We start from the raw sequence: 22656 nt of genomic DNA on the forward strand, positions 1-22656 counted from the left end.
AGAGACCTTAGTGAATTCAGAATGTCGCCAAAGGGCGAGTGCTGAAAGATATCCGCGGTGGTGAATTCCATGATCGGCGCCCAATCGGATTCGATTGGCAGGGGCGCGGGCGGTTCGGAGTCAGAAAAAGAGTTCGACACCTTGGAGTCACGGGCTGCGCAGAGGATTAGGCTGGTGTTCGGCTCGATCGCCATTGAGACTGCAGCCCCTGAGGCGGTTTCTAACCACCCGTCCTCGATTGGCGCAGTTGGCTCCGAGCTAAGGGTCGGAGCTGATGCGGGCGCGGCCTCTGGGGTACTGTTCGGCGGCAGAGCTAGGTCATACCCATCGTGACAGTCCGGCGCGCCCGGCTGTGGCTCGAATCCGTCGAAGATCAAGTCTCTGCGGATGTCGGCCGTGTAGTTCAAACTTCCAAGTCTGACCTGATGGCCAGGGGCGTAGCTTTCAATCTGCTCCAGATGGCCAAGCGAATTAGCCCGCAGTGCAAAGCCGCCGAATACGAAGATCTGTCCAAGGAGAAAAGCCTCGCCCTGGACCGCATCGCTATCGATGATAGTAGGAGCCATCAAGCCTAACGGCGAGAACACAGAGGAACTCTCAATGAAAGCACCAATGTCGGTGTCAAAACCGGCGGATCTCGGGCAGGGGGTCCCGAACTGTGCGTCTAGGCCAGATGGTAACAGGAGGCAGGGGACATGATGCTTTACCCAGGTTCGTGCCCTCTTGATGGAGGTAAAACCCTATGTCCTGCTTGATTAATATTGATGATATGGGTAGTACAAGAGTAGATCTACCATGAGATCGGAGAGGCTAAACCCTAGAAGCTAGCCTATGGTATGATTGTATGTTGTGGTTGTTGTCCTACGGACTAAAACCCTTCAGTTTATATAGACACCAGAGAGGGTTAGGGTTACATAAGGTCAGTTACAAAGGAGGAGATATCCATATCCGTATTGCCTAGCTTGCCTTCCACGCCAAGTAGAGTCCCATCCGGACACGAGACGAAGTCTTCAATCTTGTATCTTCATAGTCTAATAGTCCGGCCAATGGAGATAGTCCAGCTGTCCGGAGACCCCCTAATCCAGGACTCCCTCAATCATCATAGCCTCTCCGATGAAGTGTGAGTAGTTTACCTCAGACCTTCGGGTCCATAGTTAGTAGCTAGATGGCTTCTTCTCTCTTTTTGGATCTCAATACAAAGTTCCCCTCTCTTGTGGAGATCTATTCGATGTAATCTGCTTTTTGCGGTGTGTTTGTTGAGACCGATGAATTGTGGGTTTATGATCAAGTCTATCTATGAATAATATTTGAATCTTCTCTGAATTCTTTTATGTATGATTGGTTATCTTTGCAAGTCTCTTCGAATTATCCATTTGGTTTGGCCAACTAGATTGGTAGTTCTTTCCATGGGAGAAGTGCTTAGCTTTGGGTTCGATCTTGCGGTGTCCTTTCCCAGTGACAGAAGGGGCAGCAAGGCACGTATTGCATCGTTGCCATCGAGGATAACAAGATGGGGTTTATTTCATATTGCATGAATTTATCTCTCTACATCATGTCATCTTGCTTAAGGCGTTACTCTGTTTTTAACTTAATACTCTAGATGCATGCTGGATAGCGGTCGATGAGTGGAGTAATAGTAGTAGATGCAGAATCGTTTCGGTCTACTTGTCATGGACGTGATGCCTATATACATGATCATACCTAGATATTCTCATAACTAAGCTCAATTCTGTCAATTGCTCAACAGGTATTTGTTCACCCACCGTAGAATACTTATGCTCTTGAGAGAAGCCACTAGTGAAACCTATGGCCCCCGGGTCTATTCTCATCATATCAATCTCCATCACTTTAATCTTGCTTTGTTTTTACTTTGCTTTTACTTTTTACTTTGCATCTTTATACCAAAAATACCAAAAATATTATATCTATCAGATCTCACTCTCGTAAGTGACTGTGAAGGGATTGACAACCCCTAATCGCGTTGGTTGTGAGTAGCTATCGTTTTGTGCAGGTACGAGGGACTTGAGCGTAGCCTCCTACTAGATTGATACCTTGGTTCTCAAAAACTGAGGGAAATACTTACGCTACTCTGCTGCATCATCCTTTCCTCTTCGGGGAAATACAACGCAAGCTCAAGAGGTAGCAAGAAGAATTTTTGGTGCCGTTGCCGGGGAGGTTCGTGCAAGTCAAGATTTGACTCCCGACAACGAGCCATTTCTGGCGCCGTTGCCGGGGAGTCTACGCAAAAAGTCAACATACCAAGTACCCATCACAATCCCTATCTCTCGTATTACATTATTTGCCATTTGCCTCTCGTTTTTCTCTTCCACACTTCACCCTTGCCGTTTTATTCGCCCTCTCTCTCTCTATCCTCCCTCTCTATTTTGCCTTTTTTCCCTCGCCATGTCAGAACCAAAAAGAGGTGGGGGTTCTCTCCCAAGTTCTAGTGCTTTAGACAATCCTGCTACCTTATCTAAACTCATGAATCGGAATGCTATAGAACAACTTGCCGGAGTTATCAATGAGAACCTTAGTAATTTCGATGAAGATGATTCTAGAATTTTTCGTTATTTACTTGATGAATCTTTGAAAGATGCTTGGGATAGGCTATTAAGGATCCGAGCTAGCTATGTACCTCAATATCAAATTGAGGTCTACTTGAAAAGCTTTTATGTTGGCCTACCCGCTTCGTTCAAACAAGTTTTAGCTTTTATTTTCGAGGGGGGTTTTCTTGAAGGGGACCCCATAGATACCTATGAAAGAATGAAAACTATATTTGGGCACCCCATTAATGAAAAAACTGAAATCACATCTCTCTTGCTTTCTTACCAAAATGAATCTATTAAAGAGATAAAAGCTAGCCTAGATGCCAATTTCCGCAACATTCTTAATCTTTATTCTACCATTAATTGGCATGTACTCTGTCAAAATATAAAGATTAATTCCATGGATAATAAGTTTGCTCTCTTTTTCTCTAAAAACAAAGATGGCAATACCTAGATCTATCCGCGCTTTTATGCCTAGCTAGGGGCGTTAAACGATAGCGCTTGTTGGGAGGCAACCCAATTTTATTTTTATTCCTTGCTTTTTGCTCCTGTTTAGTAATAAATAAATTATATAGCCTCTGTTTTGGTTGTGTTTTTTGTGTTTAATTAGTGTTTGTGCCAAGTAGAACCGTTGGGAAGACTTGGGGAAAGTCTTGTTGAACTTGCTGTAAAAAACAGAAACTTTGGCGCTCACGAGAACTGCTGTCATTTTTATTTGAAGAGTGATATTTAGTTAATTATTTTTGCAGATGATTAATAGATAAATTCCTCATGTCCAGAAATTTATTTTAGAATTTTTGCGGTTCCAGATCTTGCGCTAGCTACAGATTACTACAGACTGTTCTGTTTTTGACAGATTCTGTTTTTCGTGTGTTGTTTGCTTATTTTGATGAATCTATGGCTAGTAAAATAGTTTATAATCCATAGAGAAGTTGGAATACAGTAGGTTTAACACCAATATAAATAAATAATGAGTTCATTACAGTACCTTGAAGTGGTCTTTTGTTTTCTTTCGCTAATGGAGCTCACAAGTTTTCTACTTTAAGTTTTGTGTTGTGAAGTTTTCAAGTTTTGGGTGAATTCTTGTGATGGATTATGGAACAAGGAGTGGAAAGAGCCTAAGCTTGGGGATGCCCATGGCACCCCCAAGATAGTCCAAGGACACCAAAAAGTCGAAGCTTGGGGATCCCCCGGAAGGCATCCCCTCTTTCGTCCACTTCCATCGGTAATTTTACTTGGAGCTATATTTTTATTCACCAACATGATATGTGTTTTGCTTGGAGCGTCTTGTATTATTTGAGTCTTTGCGTTTTAGTATACCGCAATCATCCTTGCTGTACACACCTTTTGAGAAAGCCATACATGAATTAAAATTTGATAGAATACTCTATGTGCTTCACTTATATCTTTTGAGCTATGTAGTTTTGCTCTATGTGCTTCACTTATATCTTTTGAGCTAAGTAGTTTTGCTCTATGTGCTTCACTTATATCTTTTGAGTGTTATAATTTTGCTCTATGTGCTTTACTTAGATCTTTTAGAGCACGGTGGTGGATTTGTTTTAAAGAAACTATTAATCTCTCATGCTTCACTTAAATTATTTTGAGAGTCTCTTAGTAGCATGGTAATTTGCTTAATAATAATATGATTGGTATTCAAGATTTGTGAAAATTTCTTTTGAGTGTGTTGAATACTAAGAAAAGATTGAAGCATGATAATTGTTTTGAGATATGGAGGTGATAATATTAAAGTCATGCTAGTTGAAGTAGTTGTGAATTTAAAGAATACTTGTGTTAAAGTTTGTGATTCCCGTAGCATGCATGTATGGTGAACCGTTATGTGATGAAGTCAGAGCATGATTTATTTATTGATTGTCTTCCTTATGAGTGGTGGTCGGGGATGAGCGATGGTCTTTTCCTACCAATCTATCCCCCTAGAAGAATGCGCGTAATACTTTGCTTTGATAACTTCTAGATTTTTGCAATAAGTATATGAGTTCTTTATGACTAATGTTGAGTCCATGGATTATACGCACTCTCACCCTTCCACCTTTTCTAGCCTCTCTAATACCGCGCACTTTTCGCCGGTATCATACACCTACCATATACCTTCCTCAAAACAGCCACCATACCTACCTATTATGGCATTTCCATAGCCATTCCGAGATATATTGCCATGCAACTTTCCACCGTTCCGTTTATTATGACACACTCCATGATTGTCATATTGCATATCACTGGTACACCGCCGGAGGCATTCATATAGAGCCATATTTTTTTCTAGGTATCAAGTTGTAATTGTTGAGTTGTAAATAAAAGTGTGATGATCATCATTATTAGAGCATTGTCCCAAGTGAGGAAAGGATGATGGAGACTATGATTCCCCCATAAGTCGGGATGAGACTCCGGACAAAAAATAATATAAAAGAGGCTAAAGAAGCCCAAACAAATAAAAAAAGAGGCAAAAAATGAGAGAAAAAGAGAGAAGGGACAATGTTACTATCCTTTTACCACACTTGTGCTTCAAAGTAGCACCATGTTCTTCATATAGAGAGTCTCTTGAGTTATCACTTTCATATACTAGTGGAAATCTTTCATTATAGAACTTGGCTTGTATATTCCAATGATGGGCTTCCTCAAATTGCCCTAGGTCTTCATGAGCAAGCAAGTTGGATGCACACCCACTTAGTTTTCTTTTTGAGCTTTCATATACTTATAGCTCTAGTGCATCCGTTGCATGGCAATCCCTACTCACTCACATTGATATCTATTGATGGGCATCTCCATAGCCCATTGATACGCCTACTTGATGTGAGAATATCTTCTCCTTTTTGTCTTCTCCACAACCACCATTCTATTCCACCTATAGTGCTATATCCATGGCTCACGTTCATGTATTGCGTGAAGATTGAAAAAGTTTTGAAAAAGTTAGAGTATGAAACAATTGCTTGGCTTGTCATCGGGGTTGTGCATGATTTAAATACATTGTGTGGTGAAGATAGAGCATAGCCAGACTATATGATTTTGTAGGGATAACTTTCTTTGGCCATGTTATTTTGAGAAGACATAATTGCTTTGTTAGTATGCTTGAAGTATTATTATTTTTTATGTCAATATAAACCTTTGTATTGAATCTTTCGAATCTGAATATTCATATCACAATTAAGAAGATTTGCATTGAAATTATGCCAAGTAGCACTCCGCATAAAAAGTTCACTTTTTATCATTTACCTACTCGAGGACGAGCAGGAATTAAGCTTGGGGATGCCTGATACGTCTCCAACATATCTATAATTTTTGATTGCTCCATGCTATATTATCTACTATTTTGGACTATATTGGGCTTTATTTTCCAATTTTATATTATTTTTGGGACTAACCTATTAACCGGAGGCCTAGCCCAGAATTGCTGTTTTTTTTGCCTATTTCAGTGTTTCGGAGAAACAGAATATCAAACAGAGTCCAAACGGAATAAAACCTTCGGGAACGTGATTTTCTCACCGAACGTGATCCAAGAGACTTGGACCCTACGCCAAGGAACAAAAGAGGCGGTCACGAAGGTGGGGGCGCCCCCCTAGGGCACGCCCCCTGCCTCGTGGGCCCCTCGATGCTCCATCGACGTACTTCTTCCTCCTATATATACCTACGTACCCCCAAACGAACAGATACAGAGCCAAAAACCTAATTCCACCGCCGCAACTTTCTGTATCCACGAGATCCCATCTTGGGGCCTGTTCCGGAGCTCTGCCGGAGAAGGGCCTTCATTACGGAGGGCTTCTACATCATCATAGCCTCTCCGATGAAGTGTGAGTAGTTTACCTCAGACCTTCGGGTCCATAGTTAGCTAGATGGCTTCTGCTCTCTTTTTGGATCTCAATACAAAGTTCTCCCCTCTCTTGTGGAGATCTATTCGATGTAATCTTCTTTTTGCGGTGTGTTTGTTGAGACCGATGAATTGTGGGTTTATGATCAAGTCTATCTATGAATAATATTTGAATCTTCTCTGAATTCTTTTATGTATGATTGGTTATCTTTGCAAGTCTCTTCGAATTATCCGTTTGGTTTGGCCAACTAGATTGGTAGTTCTTGCCATAGGAGAAGTGCTTAGCTTTGGGTTCGATCTTGCGGTGTCCTTTCCCAGTGACAGAAGAGGCAGCAAGGCACGTATTGCATTGGTGCCATCGAGGATAACAAGATGGGGTTTATTTCATATTGCATGAATTTATCTCTCTACATCATGTCATCTTGCTTAAGGCGTTACTCTGTTTTTAACTTAATACTCTAGATGCATGCTGGATAGCGCTCGATGAGTGGAGTAATAGTAGTAGATGCAGAATCGTTCACCCACCGTACTCTGTTTTTAACTTAATACTCTTGTCACCGACGTGATGCCTATATACATGATCATTCCTAGATATTCTCATAACTATGCTCAATTCTGTCAATTTCTCAATAGGTATTTGTTCACCCACCGTAGAATACTTAGGGCATCTCCAGCCGTTGTGCCCCCCAGGAGGCGTTTTTTCAGCCTCCTGGGGAGGCCCAGGCGAAATTTTTGGTACTGGGGCGTGTCGTCTCCCAGCCGTCCCCCCATAGGTGTTCACATTTTCTTCTTTTTTTCAATTTCAGTGTCCGGTCATTCCAACAAACACCTTTTGGGCATGCCCACCACACCGGACTCGAGCTCGCCGACGACGACCCCAGGCCACCCCGTCCTTCCTCCTCCGCCATGGGCATCGGTGGCGCCGGCGTTCTGCTATGCGTGGAGGCCGCCACCAGCCTTGCTCGTGTGAGGCAGTACGAGCCTCCACGCGAGCTAGCTAGCTCCGCTCGAGCTAGCTAGCTACATTGGGTGGCATGGCGTCCAACGCGAGCTAGCTATCTAGCTTCGCTGCATGGTGGGTGCCGGCCCGTTCATGGCGACCCACGCGAGCTAGCAGCGCCCAGCCACGCCCGGCCCGGCCTCAACTCACCGCGCGCAGCCACGTCCGGCCTCACCCTGGCCGCGACTCCATGGCGCGTGCCTCCGAGGTGCAGGGGTGCGAGCTAGCGTGACGATCTCCGGCACACTGTCGACCCATGCATCCGCAGCGACGAGCGCGCGAATAGGGCATGACATGCGTGCGCGCCCAGACAGACTCGCCTCGCGCCCCGTGCCCGGCATGTGCTGCTGCAGCTGTCGGCCTCGCGCTCGCGCCCGCGCCCGACATGTGTTGCAGCCGTCGGCCCCGCTTCCACGCCCATGCCATGCCACCCCAACTCGGCGAGCGGTGACAGGGGTGACATGGCGTGGAGCTGGCAGATGAGCTGCGCTCGAACTCGAGGATGGCACGCTCATCAGTGAGCTCCGTCCCGGCGAGCAGGGCGCGGTGGCGTGGGCGTCCGCCTCCGCCGCGGCCACACGCAGACGTCGGCCACCGCACAGGCGAGCAGCGGGTGCGAGCGTCAGCCACGGCGCCTCCCCGTGCAGCTCGGTGTGCAAAGTACGTGGCTCGATGTGTATGCGTGGGGTAGGCAGAAGGAAAGAGACAAGAGAGAAGAGAGAGGAGAGGAGAGAGAGGGGGTGGGTGGCTGACGTGGGCCAATTTGCTTGGTTAAAACAAAGCGCCGGTGCCCCCAGAAGCCCCCTGGTTGCCTGGGTGTGGGCTGGGCTCGCCGGCTGTAAGGGCATCTCCAGCCGCACCCCCAACAGGCCCCCCAGGCCACTTTTTCGGCTCCGGCGCCGAAAAAACGGCCCAGTCGCGCCCCCAGGATGCCAAAAATCACCGGTTCAGACCATTTTTCCGCCCGGCGGTCACAGGCCGAACCCGGCGCGCTAGGGAGCAGTTGGGGGCTCCGGCGCTAGGGAAAAGCACGCCAGGCCCACACCGACAGGGGAAAAGTCAAGGTTTTCTTCCCCCGACTCGCCTCGCACTCCCCGCGCCCTCGGCCACCACTAGCTATATCCCGGCGACGGCCGCCGCCCTACTCCGCTAGATAGCCATTCCCTGCCGGAAAATAGCAGTGCTTCGCCGCGGCAGCCCCTCCCACAGTAGCTGGGCGTTTCCGGCCGCCGTTTCCGGCCGCGGAGGCGTGGTTTAACGGTGGGTGCACGCCCACCGAGCGCAAGGTGTTCGGCGTTTTGCCTGTCTCGGCGATGGACTCGGATGAGGAAGAAGAGCTCGCCGCGCTGCTAGAGGAGGAAGCCGCGGCCGACGTCTAGGAAGAAGAGCATCTCATGGTGCTCGCCGCCCTCGCCCAGCTGCTGGTGAGCAATGAAAAGCCGCGGCGAGGTGGCTCGGCGCCGGGGCATGTGAAAGCAAAGAACCGGCATCGTCTCCAAGGCTACTCATGCTCTACTCCGACTACTTCGCTGATGCTCCACTTCATGGCGAGAGAACATTTCAGCGCCGTTATCGAATGAGCCGAAAGCTCTTCCTCAGGATTGTGAATTCCATATGAGAGTTCGACAACTACTTCAAGTGCAAGATGGATTGCACTGGCGCTCTTGGATTCATCTCCATCCAGAAGTGCACGACAGCGATGAGGATGCTTGCATATGGAGCTCCCAGTGATTCACTCGACGACTATGGGCGCATGGCCAAGTCCACTAGCATAGAGTGTTTCTACAAGTTCTGTCGGGCAGTGGTGGCAATGTTTGGGCCACAATACTTGAGAACACCCAATGCGGAAGACACTGCTCGGATCCTAGCCCAGAATGCAGCAAGAGGATTTCCTGGGATGCTTGGAAGCATTGACTGCATGCATTGGAAATGGAAGAATTGCCCATTTGGTTGGCAGGGGATGTACAAAGGCGCCAAAGGCGGTTGCAGTGTGGTGCTTGAGGCGGTAGCCACACAGGACCTTTGGATTTGGCTCTCCTTCTTTGGTATGCCAGGAACTCACAATGACATCAACGTGCTGCAGTGCTCTCCTGTTTCTGCCAAGCTCGTTGAGGGCCATTCTGCTCCGGTGAACTTCGAGATCAATGGGCACCAATACAACAAAGGGTACTATCTAGCTGACGGCATCTATCCGAGATGGTCGACATTTGTGAAGACGATCTCAAACCCTATCGCAGGAGGCAAGAACGCCTGGTTTGCGAAGCTTCAGGAGGCTTGCAGGAAGGATGTCGAGCGGGCATTTGGTGTGCTCCAATCTCGATTTGCTGTTGTTCGGTACCCCGCTCAGACCTGGTCCAAAGATCAAATGTGGGAGATTATGACTTGCTGTGTCATCTTGCACAACATGATCATCAAGAGCGATCAAGAAGACCCAGTGTTTGACACTGAACCATACTACAGGCAGGGTCCTCTAGCCGAAGTTGATCACCAGCTACCGGCAACTAGGACTGCCTATCTTAGTATGCGTTAGATGATCCGAGACCCACCGGTGCATCATCAACTGCAGAAAGATCTGATTGAGCACCTATGGAGGCTCAAGGGGGACGCCGTGTGATGAAATACGAGTTTTTATTTGTTGAACTATATAATTTGTATTGAACTATTTGTTGTTGTACTATTTTGTTGAAGTATTTGATTTTTCTGTGATGAAATATGTGATAAGAAATAATTGTGTTGATAATTGAACGCCGAGACACGGCGAAACCACGCCGAATATGGGCCTATTCTCGCCCATATGGGTCGTTTATTCGCCGAAATTGGGCTGCAAAGTGGGCCAATTTCGGCGCTTGGGGGCGAGCTGGGGGCGATGACTGGGTGCAAAACCGCCCCCAGCGCCGATTGTATCGCCGGCTCGCCCCCAGGGGGCGATTTTTATGCATCCTGGGGGGGGGCAACGGCTGGAGATGCCCTAACTTTTTCTTTTACCAGCGAAAAATGAAGTCTTGGGGGCCTGAGTGGGGCGTTTTTTTCCTGCCGGCGCTCAAAAAGTGGCCTGGGGAGGCTTCTCGGGGGCGCGGCTGGAGATGCCCTTATGCTCTTGAGAGAAGCCACTAGTGAAACCTATGGCCCCCGGGTCTATTCTCATCATATCAATCTCCATCACTTTAATCTTGCTTTGTTTTTACTTTGCTTTTACTTTTTACTTTGCATCTTTATACCAAAAATACCAAAAATATTATATCTATCAGATCTCACTCTCGTAAGTGACTGTGAAGGGATTGACAACCCCTAATCGCGTTGGTTGCGAGTAGCTATTGTTTTGTTCAGGTACGAGGGACTTGAGCGTAGCCTCCTACTGGATTGATACCTTGGTTCTCAAAAACTGAGGGAAATACTTACGCTACTCTGCTGCATCATCCTTTCCTCTTCGGGGAAATCCAACGCAAGCTCAAGAGGTAGCACCCACAAGTATAGGGCATCAATTGTAGCTCTTTTTGATAAGTAAGAGTGTCGAATCCAACGAGGAGCAGAAGGAAATGACAAGTAGTTTTCGGTAAGGTAATGTTTGCAAGTGCTGAAATTGTAAGTAGCAGAGTAGTTTGATAGCAAGATAATTTGTAACGAGCAAGTAGCAATAATAGTAACAAAAGTGCAGCAAGGTAGCCCAATCCTTTTGAGGCAAAGGACAGGCCAAAATGGTCTCTTATGATAAGCAAAGCGTTCTTGAGGGTACACGGGAATTTCATCTAGTCACTTTCATCATGTTGGTTCGATTTGTGTTCGCTACTTTGATAATTTCATATGTGGGTGGACCGGTGCTTAGGTGATGTTCTTACTTGAACAAACCTCCTACTTATGATTAACCCTCCCGCAAGCATCCGCAACCACGAGAAAAGTATTAAGAATAAATTCTTACCATAGAATTAAACTTTTGGATCCAATCGGTCCCTTACGGAATAGCGCATAAACTGGGATTTAAGCTTCTGACACTCTCGCAACCCATCATCTAATTGCTACTCCACAATGCATTCCTTTAGGCCCAACTATGGTGAGGTGTCATGTAGTCGACGTTCACATGACACCACTAAGGGAATCACAACATACATACTATCAAAATATCGAACACATATCAAATTCACATGATTACTTGCAACATGATTTCTCCCGTGACCTCAAGAACAAAGTAACTACTTGATACATCTCCAGCGTATCTATAATTTTTGATTGCTCCATGCTATTATATTATCTATTTTGGATGTTAATGGGCTTATTTTTACACTTTTATATTATTTTTGGGACTAACCTATTAACCAGAGGCCCAGCCCAAATTGCTGTTTTTTCCTATTTTAGTGTTTCGCCAAAAAGGAATATCAAACGGAGTCCAAATGGAATAAAACCCTCGGGAGCATTATTTTTTGGAACAAACGTGATCCAGGAGACTTGGAGTGGACGTCAAGAAACAATCGAGGAGGCCACGAGGCAGGGGGGCACACCCTCCACCCTCGTGGGCCCCTCGTTGCTCCACCGACCTACTTCTTCCTCCTATATATATATCCATATACCCCGCAAACATCCAGGAGCACCATGAAACCCTATTTGCACTGCCGCAACCTTCTGTACCCAAGAGATCCCATCTTGGGGCCTTTTTCAGAGCTCCGCCGGAGGGGGCATTGATCACAGAGGGCCTTTACATCAACTCCATGGCCCTCTGATGATGTGTGAGTAGTTTACTTCAGACCTTCGGGTCCATAGCTAGTAGCTAGATGGCTTCTTCTCTCTCTTTGGATCTTAATACAAAGTTCTCCTCGATTCTCTTGGAGATCTATTCGATGTAATCTTCTTTTGCGGTGTGTTTGTCGAGATCCGATGAATTGTGGGTTTATGATCAAGTTTATCTATGAACAATATTTAAATCTTCTCTGAATTATTTTATGTATGATTGCTTTATCTTTGCAAGTCTCTTCGAATTATCAGTTTGGTTTGGCCTACTAGATTGATCTTTCTTGCAATGGGAGAAGTGCTTAGCTTTGGGTTCAATCTTGCGGTGCTCGATCCTAGTGACGGAAAGGGAAATGACACGTATTGTATTGTTGCCATCGAGGATAAAAATACGGGGTTTATAGCATATTGCATGAGTTTATCCCTCTACATCATGTCATCTTGCTTAAGGCGTTACTCTGTTCTTATGAACTTAATACTCTAGATGCATGCTGGATAGCGGTCGATGTGTGGACTAATAGTAGTAGATGCAGGCAGGAGTCGGTCTACTTGTCACGGACGTGATGCCTATATACATGATCATACCTAGATATTCTCATAATTATTCGCTTTTCTATCAATTGCTCGACAGTAATTCGTTCACCCACCGTAATACTTATGCTATCTTGAGAGAAGCCACTAGTGAAACCTATGGCCCCCAGGTCTATTCTCTATCGTACAAGTTTCCAATCTACTTTATTTTGCAATCTTTACATTCAATCTATATCATAAAAATACCAAAAATATTTATCTTATCATTGTCATCTCTATCAGATCTCACTCTTGCAAGTGGCCGTGAAGGGATTGACAACCCCTTTATCGCGGAGACAGGGGGACCAGCAGGGGCCCTGCCCCCCTAACATCTCATATTTGTTGCTAATCATCTATGAACAATGCACAATTAGTGTGTATTTTTCTGCTAAAAACCTACTTTGTATTGATTTGGCCCTCCCCAACTAGTTCTAACAGCCCTCGGCCCCCCTGATAATATTTTCCTGGCTCCGCCACTACGTGAAAGTGTTGGGCAATCATGCAACAATCAAACTGCAATGTTAGTCATCAAAAGATAAAAACAAAACAATTTAGGTATGTATGTGGAATAGAGCTATACAATTTTCACCTGATACAAAATCAAAAATAGAAAAAAAAATCATATAAAAAATTGATCGAAATTTTATTACTGGATTTGAATGTTAACAAACTAATTTGGTTTCCTCGGATTTTTTTTCTTTCTTTCGAAGTATAAAATTACTTAATGTTTTTGAACCCAATAAATATTTATAAAGTAAAGTGACCATCCTGACTCCAAAAAGCACTTACTAAGGATCCGAATATTAATACTAGCAATTTACGGTAACACAAATGTTACTATAACGAATACTTTAAGATATAGTTTTCATATATACGTATTTAAACTCTAGAAGAACGCAGATATGTTATCTCGGTTTTTAAAGTATGATAGACGTGAGTAAATATTAACAATGAATTAAATGCAATCTGTGCTACCCCACAAAAATAATGCAATATGTGCTAACACGTACAACTTCTAGTTGCTATCTCTCTGTCTAGTCTAGTAGCAACACCGAATCTGTGCTAAGCTTCAAGTCGGTATCTCTCTCTCTCCATAGTCAGCAGCGCCGAACAAGCAACACCAGCGCAACCAAAGGCAACCGGCCAGGTATATTTTTTCCCTAAAAAAGATATATGGGCCAATGCAAGGCCCAGCAAGCGCCATCCCTACTCTCCTCACCCCAGTGCGAACCCTCCTTCACCTCCATCCTGATTGAATCGAACTCCACACAACACCGCCTCTGTTCGCGCCAGCCGCCACGGACCTCGCTGGCCAGCGACCTCCTCCTCCGCGCCCCTTCCTTGCTCTCCTCGCCGCTGCAGCCTTCCTCCCGGCCTCAGCCATAGACCTCTGCCTCTATGCTCCTCTTTAGTTCCACCTCCTCCCAAGTGGACTACTTTGGTAGCCGGTCTCACCCATCCTTCGGCCACAGCGTATGCTCCCACTCCAGACCCGACCATTTTCTTCATGTGGTTTTTGATTCTCGAGCTGGCGTGCTGATTTGCAAGTAACTTGGCAGGATATATAAATTCTTGTAACTTGGTGAAAGAAAGCGAGGCAGGGCTATTTCAATCATGGGTGAGCGCCGATGGGAGACTGCTCATTAGATAGAGAATCCTCAAGTATACCAAATACATGGGCTAGCTCGACTGATTGTGCCTCAAGCGATGAAAAGTGAATGTTGTGGGTTCAGTACATTGAGAGGAGCAATGTTTTCTCGGGTCAAACTATTTTTTATAGAAAATAAAAAAGGTAGGTAAATCTCATCCATCAATCTTTATGGTTCACATAAAATCAACGGATATAAAGAGATGGCATATGGAGAACTATGAAAGCATCCGCCCTTTAATATTAGGCAAAGATACATATCACTCTTGATTCATTGCATATCCCGATACACCGCCGGAGGCATTCACATAGAGTCATAGTTTGTTCTAGGTATTGAGTTGTAAGTAAAAAGAAGTGTGATGATCATCATTATTAAAGCATTGTCCCAGTGAGGAAAGGATGATGGAAACTATGATTCCCCCACAAGTCGGGATGAGACTCCGGACGAAAAAAAAGAAAAAAAAGAAAAGAGGCCAAAAAGAAAAAAAAAGAAAGAAGGCCCAAATAAAAAATGAGAGAAAAAGAGAGAAGGGACAATGTTACTATCCTTTTTCCACACTTGTGCTTCAAAGTAGCACCATGATCTTCATGATAGAGAGTCTCCTATGTTGTCACTTTCATAAACTAGTGGCAATTTTACATTATAGAGCTTGGCTTGTATATTCCAATGATGGGATTCCTCAAATTTCCCTAGGTCTTCGTGAGCAAGCAAGTTGGATGCACACCCACTTAGTTTCTTTTGTTGAGCTTTCGTACACTTATAGCTCTAGTGCATCCATTGCATGGCAATCCCTACTCACTCACATTGATATCTACTAATGGGCATCTCCATAGCCCGTTGATACGCCTAGTTGATGTGAGACTATCTTCTCCTTTTGTCTTCTCCACAACCACCATTCTATTCCACCTATAGTGCTATATCCATGGCTCACACTCATATATTGCATGAAGATTGAAAAAGTTTGAGAACATTAAAAGTATGAAACAATTGCTTGGCTTGTCATCGGGGTTGTGAATGATTTAATATTTTGTGTGATGAACATAGAGCATAGCCATACTATATGATTTTGTAGGGATAAGTTTCTTTGGCCATGTTATTTTGAGAAGACATGATTGCTTAGTTAGTATGCTTGAAGTATTATTATTTCTATGCCAATATTAAAGTTTTATCTTGAATCTTTCGGATCTGAACATTCATGCCACAATAAAGAAAAATTACATTGAGAAATATGTTAGGAAGCATTCCACATCAAAAATTCTATTTTTATCATTTACCTACTCGAGGACGAGCAGGAATTAAGCTTGGGGATGCTTGATACTTCTCCAATGTATCTATAATTTTTGATTGCTCCATGCTATTATATTATCTATTTTGGAAGTTAATGGGCTTATTTTCACACTTTTATATTATTTTTGGGACTAACCTATTAACCGGAGGCCCAGCCCAAATTGCTGTTTTTTTGCCTATTTCGATGTTTCGCCAAAAAGGAATATCAAATGGAGTCCAAAAGGAATGAAATCTTCGGGAGCGTTATTTTTGGAACAAACTTGATCCAGGAGACTTGGAGTGGACATCAGGAAACAATCAAGGAGGCTGCGAGGCAGGGGGTGCCCACCCCCTAGGCGTGCCCTCCACCCTCGTGGGCCCCTCGTTGCTCCACTGACCTACTTCTTCCTCCTATATATATCCATATACCCCACAAACATCCAGGAGCACCACGAAACCCTATTTCCACCGCCGCAACCTTCTATACCCAAGAGATCCCATCTTGGGGCCTTTTTCGGAGGTCCGCCAGAGGGGACATTGATCACGGAGGGCCTCTACATCAACTCCATGCCCCCTCCGATGATGTGTGAGTAGTTTACTTCAGACCTTCGGGTGCATAGCTAGTATCTAGATGGCTTCTTCTCTCTCTTTGGATCTCAATACGAAGTTCTCCTCGATTCTCTTGTAGATCTATTCGATGTAATCTTCTTTTGCGGTGTGTTTGTCGAGATCCGATGAATTGTGGGTTTATGATCAAGTTTCTGTATGAACAATATTTGAATCTTCTCTAAATTCTTTTATGTATGATTGGTTTATCTTTGCAAGTCTCTTCGAATTATCAGTTTGGTTTGTCCTACTAGATTGATCTTTCTTGCAATGGGAGAAGTGCTTAGCTTTGGGTTCAATCTTGTGGTGCTCGATCCCAGTGACAGAAAGGGAAATGACACGTATTGTATTGTTGCCATCGAGGATAAAAATATGGGGTTTATATCATATTTCATGAGTTTATCCCTCTACATCATGTCATCTTGCTTAAGGCATTACTCTATTATTATGAACTTAATACTCTAGATGCATGGTGGATAGCGGTCGATGTGTGGAGTAATAGTAGTAGTTGCAGGCAGGAGTCGGTCTACTTGTCACGGACGTGATGCCTATATACATGATCATACCTTGATATTCTCATAATTATTCGCTTTTCTATCAATTGCTCGATAGTAATTCGTTCACCCACCACTTATGCTATCTTGAGAGAAGCCACTAGTGAAACCTATGGCCCCCGGGTCTATTCTCCATCATACAAGTTTCCAATCTTCTTTTTTTTGCAATCTTTATTTTCAATCTATATCATAAAAATATTTATCTTATTATTATCATCTCTATCAGATCTCACTCTTTCAGTGACCGTGAAGGGATTGACAACCCCTTTATCGCGTTGGTTGCGAGGTTCTTATTTGTTTGTGTAGGTACGAGGTGACTCGCGCGTGGTCTCCTACTGGATTGATTCCTTGGTTCTCAAAAACTGAGGGAAATACTTACGCTGCTTTACTGCATCACCCTTTCCTCTTCAAGGGAAAACCAACGCAGTGCTCAAGAGGTAGCACTGCTCACAAATAAAAATCATTCTCAAGATCAAAGGGGTATTAAATAGCATATTGGATCTAAACATATAATCTTCCACCAATTAAACCATATAGTAATCAACTACAAGATGTAACACTACTAGTCACCCACAAGTACCAATCTACAGTTCTGGTAACAAGATTGAACATAAGAGATGAACTAGGGTTTGAGAGGAGATGGTGCTATTGAATATGTTGATGGAGATTGACCTCCCCAAGATGGGAGAGTTGTTGGTGATGACGATGACGATGATTTCCCCCTCCGGGAGGGAAGTTCCCCCGGCGGAATCGCTCCGCCAGAGGGCAAAAGTGCTCCTGCCCAAGTTCCGCCTCGAGGCGGCGGCGCTTCATCCCGAAAGTCCTCCTCTTATTTTTTTTCTAGGTCAAAATGCCTTATATACCAAAATATGGGCACCAGAGGTGGGCCGAGGAGGCTACAACCCCCAAGGCACGCCAGGGGACCCTAGCGCGCCCAGGTGGTTTGTGCCAACCTGGTGGCCCCCTCTGGTAGTTATTTGATCCAATAATTCTTATATATTCCATAAAAAATCCCTGTGAAGTTTCAGCTCATTTGGAGTTGTGCAGAATAGGTAGCCTGACGTAGCTTTTTCATGTCCAGATTTCCAGCTGCCAAAATTCTCTCCCTTGCTGTGTATCTTGCTTATTATGAGAGAAAAGGCATTAGAATTACTCCAAAAAGCATTATTATGGATAAAAACATTATAAATAATAGTAAGAAAACATGATGCAAAATGGACGTATCAACTCCCCCAAGCTTAGACCTCGCTTGTCCTCAAGCGAAAACCAAAATCAAAAAACACGTCCGCATGCTTTGAGTGAGAGGTGTCGATAAAAACAAAATACAGACATAGAAGCATCATGTTGATTATTATAACAACAACAAAATTAAACATAGGACTTTTATCATATACTTATGAATAAGTAATAGTTCATCACACAATCGAAGTATAAAGCAAAAACTCTATTAGAAACCAACAAATTATGTTCTCAGTCAACTTTGCAACTACAATTCATCATCTTTTCAGGAAGAGTCACGTGTCGGAGCCTTTAGGCAAGTCCACATACTCAACCATCATATGGTCTTCTATGATTGCTAACACTCACCTCATACCCATGAGCAAAACGTTTCAATCAGAAACATAGAACGACAGGGGCTTATGATTTTGCCTCCCAACATACTCACATCAAGGGTGATGTCAACAATAATAACTCATGCCACCCATATTCAACTGGACATATGTGCCTAGATCTTTCCTCACCACATGATGCTTGCCAAAAGAGAAAAATAAAAGGAATAGAGAGAAAAACTTTGACTCTTTGCATAAAAGTAAAAGATAGGCCCTTCGCAAAGGGAAGCAGAGGTTGCCATGCGCTTATTTGTTTGTATGCTCAATCCCTTAGTGAAAAAGAACGTCACGTTACATTGCCCCTTGTGATAGCGACCTTTATTATGCAGTCTATCGCTTTTATTCTTCACCATCACAAGTTCGTGCAACGCTCAATTTTCTCTTACACTAAATGATCTCACACTTTTAGAAGCAATTTTTATTGCCTTTTTGCACCGATGACAACTTACTTGAGAGATCTTTCTCAATCCCTAGGTAGGTATGGTCGACACTTGAAAATAAGATTTGGGTTTAAGGGTTTTTGGATGCACAAGTAGTATCTCTACTTAGTGTAGAATTTTTGGCTAGCAAAGATAGGGGCAAGCACCACACTTTAAAGGATCTATGACAATATGACTTCTGTGTGAATATGAACAAACATAAATCATTAAGTTGTCTTCCTTGTCCACCGTCAACAATTTTGGCATATAATATTTTGATGAGGGCTCACAATCACAAAAGATTTCTAGGATAGTATATTTATATGTGAATCTTCTCTCCCCTTATTAATTCTTTCATGAGTTGCATCATTGACTAATGCTATGTTTGTCAATCTCTAATAAAATTTCCTACTTATACTTTTCCTTATGTGGTGCCATCACCTACCATAGGATTAGTATACAATATTTTCTTTATTTATTTCCTTTCTTTCATTTGTTTCCTTTCTTACTTCTTTTCTTTTATTTGCAACATGAAAGTAAAGAAATCAAAACTCATATTAAACTTTATTATATAACTTGCACACGATTACAAGGATAGATCACTAAGCAAACTCTCAAAGAAGAAAGGATCGAACTAAACTTTTATTCAACTAAAGCAAAAGGATCGAACTAAAATAAGTAAAAGTAAAAAGATAGTGGGATGATACGATACCGGGGCACCTCCCCCAAGCTTGGTGGAAGCAAAGGGGAGTGCCCATACCCGATACTCAATTCTGCTTTCGTGGTGAAGAAGGTGATGGTGGTGAAGAAGAGATCTTGTCCTCGGATTTCCATGGCAGTCATCCACCATCGTGAGAGGAGGAGTGAGTCTCACGGGTCCTGCAACTAGCAGCCAAACTCGTACCTTTAAACCTTGCCTCATATTCAAAGACTTGGTTTTGAAGATCATAGATCTGGCTTTGTAGGAAGTTGATTTGCTCGTTGAGGGTGAAGATGATGTCCTTCATGGGCTTGCCATCCACCTTGAGATCACAGGAAAGGTCCGTGATCATGAGGTGATTGGCACTGAGCCCATGCTCCACCATTCCCTTGCACCAGAAGACGTCTTGCTACACAACTTCGTGCCTGGCCTCCACACTTCCCGTCCCCTTGGGACATGGCACATCGCGGAGGTGAAGCACCCCCTCATGCATCTGGATTACCTGAGGGTGCTGCACCACCTCCCGCAGATATGGGTTGATGACGTTCTTGAAGAACTTGTCCTTGGAGGAGCTGGAGGAGGCCATGGTAGATGGGATCTGATAGAAAACAACAAGGAAAAAGAGAATAGAGGATTTCTCTGTGATAAGGTGATCAACAGGTACGGAAAGTATATATAGATATTTTATCTTGGAGGACAAGCATATGGTAGAAAAACGGAGTATGGAAGGTGTCCCAGGTGGGCACAACCCACATGGCCGCGCCAGGCCTGGCGTGTCCTGGTAATGTTTATTACAGTTAACTGCTCATCAAGAAAACTATCATCAATAGGTAGTGGGTCATCAAGCACATTTTCAAGCCTGGACAAATTATCAGCTACTGGGTTCTCAGCTCCTTTTCTATCAATGATATGTAAATCAAATTCTTGTAACAAGAGAACCAATGAATAAGTCTAGGTTTAGCATCTTTCTTTTCCATAAGATATTTAATAGCAGCATGGTCTGTGTGAATCGTTACATTGGAATCAACAATATAAGGTCTAAATTTATCACAAGCAAACACAACTGCTAAGAATTATTTTTCAGTAGTAGCATAATTTCTTTGAGCACTGTCTAGAGTTTTACTAGCATAATGAATAACATTGAGTTTCTTATCAACTCTTTGTCCTAAAACAGCACCAACATCATAATCACTAGCATCACACATAATTTCAAAATGCAAGTTCCAATCAGGTGGTTGAACAATAGTTGCAGAAATTAAGGCTTTCTTAAGTGTTTCAAAGGCTTCTAAACAATCATCACCCGAAACAAAAGGAATATCCTTTTCCAAGAGACTAGTAAGAGGCCTAGAAATTTTTGAAAAGTCTTTGATAAATCTCCTATAGAAACCATCATGACCTAAGAAACTACGAATACCTTTTATATCTTTAGGACATAGCATTTTCTGAATTGCATCAACCTTAGTTTTGTCCACTTCAATACCTCTTTCAGAAATTTTATGACCCAAGACAATGCCTTCATTAACCATAAAGTGGCACTTCTCCCAATTCAAGACAAGATTTGTTTGTTCACATCTCTGCAAAACTCGATCAAGATTTCTTAAACAATCATCAAAAGACTTCCCATAAATAGAAAAGTCATCCATGAAAACCTCAACAATGTTTTCACAAAAGTCAGAGAATATAGCAGGCATACATCTTTGAAAGGTAGCAGGTGCATTACATAAACCAAAAGGCATACGTCTATAAGCATAGGTTCCAAAGGGACAAGTAAAAGTGGTCTTTTGTTGATCAGGTTGAGAAACAGGTATTTGTGAAAAACCAGAATATCCATCAAGGAAGCAAAAGTGTGTGTGCTTAGATAATCTTTCAAGCATTTTATCAATAAAAGGCAAAGGGTAATGATCTTTTCTAGTTGCTTTGTTTAATTTTCTAAAATCAATTACCATTCTATGGCTTGTAACAATTCTTTGTGGAATAAGTTCATTCTTATCATTAGGAACAATAGTTATACCTCCTTTCTTAGGAATATAATGAACAGGACTTACCCATCTACTACCAGCTATGGGATAGATTATACCTACTTCCAGAAGTTTTAATATTTCCGTTCGTACCACTTCTTTCATCTTCGGATTTAACCGATGTTGGTGATCAACAACGGGTTTAGCATCAGGTTCCATATTAATTTTGTGCTGACATAGAGTGGGACTAATGCCCTTTAAATCATCCAGAGTATACCCAATAGTAGCTCGGTGCTTCCTTAGAACTTTCAATAATCTTTCTTCTTCATGTTCTGAATGGTTAACACTAATAATAACAGGATATGTCTTCTTTTCATCAAGATAAGCTTATTAAAAAGTGTCTGGGAATTGTTTTAATTCAAACACATGATCACCTTTAGGCGGAGGAGGACCTCCTAGAGTTTCAATAGGCAAATTGTGTTTAAGTAAAGGACGTTGTTTGAAGAAATTTTTATCTATTTCATTTCTTTCATGCATATGAAAATCATTCTCATGGTCTAGCAAATATTGTTCTAAAGGATCAGTAGGTGGTACAACAATAGAAGCAAGACCAATTAATTCATCCTTGAATATAACATTAACTTAAGCCTCCCCCAATCTTGAGCTATACTTTCTCATTCACGAGGCCAAAAATTATATATATAATTCCGATCACAATGAACGAGATGCATAGGATAAAACTTCTGATGAAATTCCAATTTCAATTGGTTGTAGTTCCATGATCCAATATCATCCAATAGCCTATACCATGTCAATGCCTTTCCCTTCAAAGATAAAGGGAAGACCTTCTTCTTGACAACATCATCAGGGATACCTGCAAGCTTACATAATCCACAAACTTCATCCACATAGATTAGGGATGTAATGTTCCATCTCCTACAAAAGGATTAGCTAGCAGTTTCTCTATCGTACCTGAAGGAATTTCATAATAAATATTTTCAGTAGGTGCAGTAGGTTGAGGAACAAGTAATTGTGGTTCCGGTCGAGGTGAAGATACCCCAAACAAACCCCTCAAAGGGTTATTTTCCATAGCAACAAGTGACCGTAAATTTCAGCACACTATATAAATGTTTCCTTACCAAATTCCACTTACGAAAGGCGCTTCACTCCCCGGAAATGGCGCCAGAAATTAGTCTTGATGACCCACAAGTATAGGGGGTCTATCGTAGTCCTTTCGAT

This window comes from Triticum urartu, chromosome 1 (genome assembly GCF_003073215.2).
Source record: "Triticum urartu cultivar G1812 chromosome 1, Tu2.1, whole genome shotgun sequence".
Taxonomy (NCBI): Eukaryota; Viridiplantae; Streptophyta; class Magnoliopsida; order Poales; family Poaceae; genus Triticum; species Triticum urartu.